The 7,500-nt window shown below is 34.8% G+C and overlaps 1 protein-coding gene and 1 long non-coding RNA gene across 33 annotated transcripts in view; one reads left to right on the forward strand and one right to left on the reverse strand.

Moving 5' to 3' along the window:
• The window catches only part of LOC141377772 (uncharacterized), a 2,999-nt gene extending 94 nt beyond the window's left edge, over positions 1-2,905 (forward strand). Inside the window, exons 1-7 of one of the 2 annotated variants that reach the window (XR_012390638.1) lie at positions 1-12; positions 149-236; positions 977-1,060; positions 1,179-1,233; positions 1,333-1,408; positions 1,483-1,661; positions 1,998-2,905. The exon at positions 1-12 is cut by the window's left edge and continues 94 nt beyond it. This is a non-coding gene — a long non-coding RNA (uncharacterized lncRNA). Of the gene's footprint in view, positions 13-118; positions 237-976; positions 1,061-1,178; positions 1,234-1,332; positions 1,409-1,482; positions 1,662-1,997 lie in introns of those variants that run through there. The other variant, XR_012390637.1, reaches the window with a different exon arrangement.
• The window catches only part of tenm4 (teneurin transmembrane protein 4), a 463,933-nt gene that overhangs the window by 162,243 nt on the left and 294,190 nt on the right, over positions 1-7,500 (reverse strand).

The raw sequence follows: 7,500 nt of genomic DNA on the forward strand, positions 1-7,500 counted from the left end.
CACACTTTTCAGGTAAGAATGTATTAAAGATATATTTTCAGTCTCATTTTTACATGTGAAGCCGTGTTCTGTTGATTTTGTCTGACTCTCTGGCCTCGGCTTTCCCCCGCTTTGTGCTCCGGGCTGGCTGGTGTACGTTGGCCTGCAGGATGGAGTTTGCTAAGATGTCTGCAGCTTATTAAAGAAGTTAATACAACGTGATATCGAAGTCACCGAGGGACATAACGTTATAGAAGGTAAGTACTATATGCTGTTAGTTTTCTCGGTGTAAAAGTTCCCTTTATCGCCTACGTTACGTATTCGCGCCTTATATGTTACGTTACGTTACTGCTTTATTAATAAGTGTTGCCACGGCGGAATATAATCGCAACCCAGATAGCAAAATACACTTGGGCCAGTTGCGGCTAGATTCTCGCCTGCCCGAGTCCGTCTGCTGTATCGTTACTCGGGCCAGATGCGGCGGCAGAAGCGAGCCGACGCTGCCGTAACCGTGCACCGGAATCGGGCCGTGAGTAATGTGCGGTGTGGCCCGGAGCTGGCGCGACTGAAGTCTTCATATACCTTGATATAAAACCTTTTGTTATTAATACTGGAATTTGTAATTATCGATAATGTTTTATATTTTGAGGCCATTTTCTAGCCACGGTTGACCGCGGAAATGTAATTTTAGACGGTTATATACACCGCCATTTTGTGAAGAAAAATCACAATTTTGTCACCGGCAAAGCGACTGATTATGTAAACGTGGCTAGTTACAAACGTGGCGTGTGTATGCTTGTACATATCTTCGTTTCAGTGTCTAACGTTAAGTTACATTAATGTTGAGGAGTGTCCACAAACTCTCATGTCCAGAATTGTTGGTGCTTTACTATCGTTTAACGTTATACTTATATATAAATAAAATACTATAAATAAATAGTTATTGCTTTATCTTATTGCTTTCCTGAAGTTTATGAAGTTTCCAATTGTATTTCAGGACAAGATTGAACAACATAATGCAGGCTAACAGCATCAGAGCAATGAAGGCATGTCATATGAAAGCATGGCTCAGTTACAAGATGTAAGTATGTCTCATTATCTATACCATAGTTTTAATGGCTTACATACTATTTTAAATTTGTAGGTTTTTACTTACAAACAACAATAAATGTACACCCACGTTTAAAATTATTTTCTAGGTTTTCATCGAAAGATGAGAGATCAACTGAAGAATGCTAAGGACCTGACTTTAAGGTACTCTTTCTAAACTTTCTCCACTTGATTAATATTATTAAATTCTAGCTTTGGATGGATTCCTTCATATTTGTTTGTATGCCACATCTTATGTTCCAGGAATTGATTTTACAGCAGCACTTCTCATGTTGCCAGCCTTGTTAAGCGAGACACTTCAACATTTCGTTGTGCTCAGGTGCGTATGTTGTTTTCTGTTCAGTATATGCTGTGATAAATGCATTTTATAATGCTTGATATTCTTTATATTAGGATGATGCAGTGGGTAGTGCTGTCACCTTACAGCAAGAAGGTCGCTGGTTCGAGCGTCGGCTGGGTCAGTTGGCATTTGTGTGAGGAGTTTTTGCATATTTTTCCAGTGTTCGTGAAGGTTTCCTCCAAGTGCTCCGGTTTCCCCACAAGTCCAAAGACATGCGCTATAGCTGAATTTGGTAAGCTTATTTGTCTGTAGTGTATAAATGTGTGTGTGAATAAGTGTGTCTGGATGTTTCGTAATACTGGGTTGCAGCTGGAAGGGCATCTGCTGCATAAAACATATGCTGGATAAGTTGGTGGTTCATTCCACTGTGGCGACCCCAGATTAATAAAGGGACTAAGCCAAAAAGAAATTGAATGAATGAATGAAATTTATATTAGTCTTTTAATCTGTGATACTTTTTTTTTAAATCGGTGAATATTAATTATTTGACTTTCTATGCATGTTGATTTTCTCTTCATCAGTGATAGAGTGACTGATATTAAAGTAATTATTGCTTTGTCATTTACAGTGAATCATCTTCACCACATCCAACAGTTCAAGTACAGGAGGAGGCCACCGACTGGACAACTGTGTTAACAAGACGAGTCACGGCAGTCTTCAGAGTTGATGGGATTGCGATTGGCCGGGCTAATGGTGTGGATGAATATACATTTTTGACATATCCATCTTATTAGAAGATCACCTTGATGTTTCTGCAGTGGAATGTTTTGAATGAACGGTGGACGGTGACAAGCCTCGATCTACTCCAGTTACCAGAGTGATCTACCTTGTTTTTTGTTTCTCTACATGCTCTTGGGATAATCACAATCAAGTTAATCCAGCACACTGCTATCATTCATGCATAAAGCAAATTTTTAAATAACTTGTGGTCCTAATGACTATCAAAGAACATTTTCCAGATATGAGTGCCTTACATGTCATGTTTATCAAAAGCATAAACACATATTGTGTTACAACAAATTAAAACTCCACTTGAGGATGATGAGGAGTAATCTACTGGTGTTGAGGAAGAGGCTACTGATGTATTTGGTTTTCTGCACTGTTGAAGCAATTTATAGAGAAACATTGCCTTCATTCTGAAATACAGAGAAAATTTTGATGACAAATTATTTATTATGACTGGGTATTCTGACTAAAGACAAATACTTTGGACTTTATAAAGTGAAGTACTTGATGTAGCCTGTGTAATGTGTTTATAAATCTTAAACAGTATTCTTGTGGTCTTTGTATTAAGGGTAGATTATATACTGTACAGTGAGTGAACAATTTTTATTTGTTTTCTAAATTGTTCTTTTTACTGTTTTACATGTCTGCTTTATATTTACTGTGTAATTTTATTTCTTGACACATTCAGTTGTGAGTTGTAATGAAATATTTCTACATTAATAAATAAAAATGGACATCTGCGAACCAAAATATTTTATTTATTTATTTGTGCATGCAGTCACCAAAGGATCAAAATGCCTGGGTCAGTACCCTGAAAATGCTATATAATATAAAAAGGTACATTTTTGTACCTTCGGTGGGGGTACAAAATTGTCCCTTAAAGGGTACAAATGTAGAAGGTACAATTTTGTACCTTAAAATAGAGGTACAAATTTGTACCCTTAAGGGTACCACCCCAGTGACGGGGCATTTGTACCCTAAAAGGTACAATTTTGTACCTTTTTTTCTGAGAGTGTAAGTAGAAGATGTTTGAAAGCACCAAGGACTCATTCTACAACTGGCTGGCAATCTAAGCTGAGTGATCGGGGAGAAGGGCCTTAAGGGAGGTGATTAATAACCCGATGGTCACTCTGTCTGAAATTCAGAGTTCTTCTGTAGAGAGAGGGGAACATTAAAGAAAGGACAACCATCTGTGCAGCAATCCACCAATCAGGCCTGTATGGTAGAGTGGCTAGGCGGAAGCCAATACTCACCTGGAATTTGCCAAAAGGCCACTGAAGGACTCTCAGACCATAAGAAACAAAATTCTCTGGTCTGATGAAACTAAAATTGAACTCTTTGGAGTGAATGCCAGGCGTTACGTTTGGAGAAATCCAGGCAAGCTCATGACCAGGCTAATACCATCCCTACAGTGAAGCATGGTGGTGGCAGCATCTTGCTCCAGGGATGTTTTTCAGCATCAGGAACTGGAAGACTAGTCAGAATAAAGGGAAAGACGAGTGTACAGAGACATCCTGAATGAAAACCTGCTTCAGAGTGCTCTTGACCTCAGACTGGGGCGACAGTTCATCTTCCTGCAGGGCAATGACCCAGATTTCAGGGTTTTCAGATTTTAAATTTTTAATAAATCTGCTACAATTTCAAAAATTTTATCTTTTTTTCACATTGCCATTATGGGGTATTGTGTGTCGAATTTTGAGGAAATAAATAATGATTTCATCCATTTTGGAATAAGACCATACAAAATGTGGAAAAAGTGAAGTGCTATGAATACTTTCCAGATGCACTGTATAAAACAGTTCTGTCTGGTTCTTGAATCTAATTGGCTGATAGCCGTGCGATATCCTGCAATAACAACACTTGTACAGCATCTTCACTGTTGTGTACTACTCCTCCCACATAGAGTGACAGCAGATCAAAAAACTCCCTACATTTTGACAAACATTGCAGCTGTAAGACAACATAATGTACTTTTGAGGCTTTTTTTAGGCAAGAATGTATAGTTTACATTGCAACTATGCAGTTTATTCACAAGATGGCAGATAATATCTCCTAAGGGGAGGAAAAGTTCATTATAAAACTGGTAAATGACACTTTAAGTCAATCTCTTTTTTTTGTTGTAGTGCCATATTTTTACCATAGTAATTTGGTAGTGTTTGCTTTGCTTTGTCTTTTTTTTTTCTGGGTAAATTATTGTAATCTCCTGATTGCAACAGATAAATGGCATTCCTTATAATCTTAAAATGTCAGCAGGATCCCCTGTTTTGACATTACTTTAGACATTACGCTAGAGAATCATTTAAATGCTAGCTCTAAAGAAAGTAATTCCTCATACAAAAGGATGTTTGAGACTCTCCATGTTTGATTTTTTTTTTTAGGCCAGTAGTTCGGCCCGTATTTGGGATTGGGTGGGGGAATTTGGGGTTGGTGTGTGTGTGTGTGTGTGTACGTGTGGATGGGTTGATACCTATTTAAACCTCATAATTAAATAGAAAATTAGGTGAATAACAGCTAAAAGGTCTACTTTATTGAGAAAAAAAGAACCACCTCTTTTACAAGGCTAGATACGGACCTGTTTTTTTTATATATATACGATTATGCCATCAAACTGTTGTATAAAATAAATATCACACTTGCAGCAGTCCTATATGGCAGCATATTTTCAATGGTGGGGAGATAATATTCTTTATATATATATATATATATATATATATATATATATATATATATATATATATATATATATATATATATATAGTTCATATTTAAACATTTTGAGTTCATGCCTAATATTATTACAAAATAAATCATTTCACTAAAGTGGCTACTTTTTTTTCATGCTAAATTGACATAATACATGTTTACATGTACACGTGTTTGCCATCAGACATCTGAGAAACTGTGAAAATACATATATACTTCTACATTTTTTTTCTAAATATTTTACTTACATTTATTATTTTTTAAAAACCTCACTTTAATGAACATACTATTTGAATATATATATATATATATATATATATATATATATATATATATATATATATATATATATATATATATATATATATATATATATATATATATATATATATATAATTTGTCTTCAAGTTTCAACAACACTGGTAAAAGTGTTAACTGTATTAAGTATGTAATAACATTGTGTTACATTTGCTGTTGTTGTTCAAATGTATGTGTGTGTGTATGTTCAAGATAGAAGACTGGACTTGTAATAATTCAGTCATGCTGCATCTTCAGCTTGAGCAGCTCGGCTTTAAATGGCTATTTCCAGCAAAGCCCTGCAGATTACCTAATAGGTCAGTCTGTCTGCTTGACATTAAAGTCAAAATCATATTCGCAGATATTGGTGTTTCAAAAGTTTGCTGTAGCAAAATTCCATTAGTTCTCTGATCTCCTAAAGCCTTGTGCTGTTTACTATTGAAGAGACCAAAATAATGACACTACATTTCAGCTTTTTGGAGGAACATCAATAATAAATGCACCTGCTTTAAATCTGATCCAGGAAAACTGAATGTGGGTTTACGTCTAGTGTTGCAAACAAACAAGCAACACATATACAGTAATAATAATAATAATAATAATAATAATAATAATAATAATAATAATAATAATAATAATAATAATAATAATAATAATAATAATAATAACAACATTATTATTATTATTATTATTATTATTATTATTATTATTATTATTATTATTATTATTATTATTATTATTATTATTATTATTATTATTATTATCAGAATCAGTTTTATTGCCAAGTGTGCTTCACACACAAGGAATTTGTTTTGCCTACAGAAGCTTCCAGAGTACATAAAGTGACAAGTGATAACACAAAATAAATATTAAAAAAATATATATGATAAACATTAAACAAAGATGCAGTAAGTCAAGAAAACTGGATGTTGAATTGTATGTACAGATTGTTTTAACATACAGTTTATAAGGTGCTTTGTACAAATGCGAATGGAGAAAGTATTGCATTGTATATTTATATAAGGTGCTTTGTACAAGTGCGTATGAGAAAGTATTGCACATATTTATTGCACAGTTGGGGAATATTTATCTGTTCATAAGGTAGATGGCCTGAGGAAAGAAATTTTGCCTGTGTCTGGCTGTTTTTGTGCTTGGTGCTCTTAAGCGCCGACCAGCCGGTAATAATTTGAACAGGTAGTGTGCTGGGTGCAAGGCATCCAGAGTGATTTTGCAAGCCCTTTTACTCACTCTGGAAGAGTACAGTTGTTATTATTTTATTTTATTTTATTTTTATTTATTCATTTATTTTTTTATTATAAACATACACCCATGGTTATAATCCTTGCCTTAAATAATAGTGTTATTTTGTTTGTTGATATTAATCAACAAACTATTATACTGATGAGTGCGTCACAGACAGAGATGGGAATAACGGTGCTATAAATAGACGGTGATACTTTTTCTACTCCGTTAGTTGTTACTTCCGTTACAACAACATTTTGTGTTACTATTATTGAGAACACTGTATCGGTTTACATATGAGCAGTGTCATATGTCAGTGTGTGTGTGTGTGTGTGTGTGTGTGTGTGTGTGTGTGTGTGTGTGTGTGTGTTCGGTGTTCGGGACACATAACCAACCACTGATGATGATTGTCTGTGAACGTTGTGTAATTAAGAAAGTGATGATTGGCATAGATAAAGTACATTTCTATCTTCTGCCAGAGGCATAGTGTGGATGTTCACACACAAGCACACGTACAGTCAGTCGCACACACCAACAACAAAACGATGGCAAATCCAATAAGTTCAAACGTAGCTTTTGCAAGTTAGAAATATAAGCACTACCTTTCTCTCGCTGATGTGAAAGGCACGAATGTTTATATTAATATTTATAATAATATGTTGAATTTGGGGGTGATGTGGTGGAGCAGTGGGTTTCCTCTGGGTGCTCTGATTTTCCCCACAAGACCAAAGACTGGCCCAGCTTGGACTTGAACCAATGACTTTCTTGGTGTGAGGTGAAGCGACAACCTTTAGATTTTGAATTACTTTTTTTATTACGTACAAATTACAATAAAATTTTACAAAGCACTTTTATTAGTCAATGTATTTACTACCACCAATAAAAAAACGAACAATAAACTTATTACAGCATTTATTTATCTATGTTAACATCAGTTAATGGAAATAAAGTCAATCATATACTTAGTTCTTGTTAAGAAAAGGTACATTAACGAATGTAAAAAGCAAATCTTTAGAATTTTGCAAAAGTAGCATTATGATTATTTATAAAAGCTGCAAAAGATTGTTCCTACTTAGCTTGTGTTGGTAAATACATGTTAACAA

Source organism: Danio rerio, chromosome 15 (assembly GCF_049306965.1).
Source record: "Danio rerio strain Tuebingen ecotype United States chromosome 15, GRCz12tu, whole genome shotgun sequence".
NCBI classification, from domain to species: domain Eukaryota; kingdom Metazoa; phylum Chordata; class Actinopteri; order Cypriniformes; family Danionidae; genus Danio; species Danio rerio.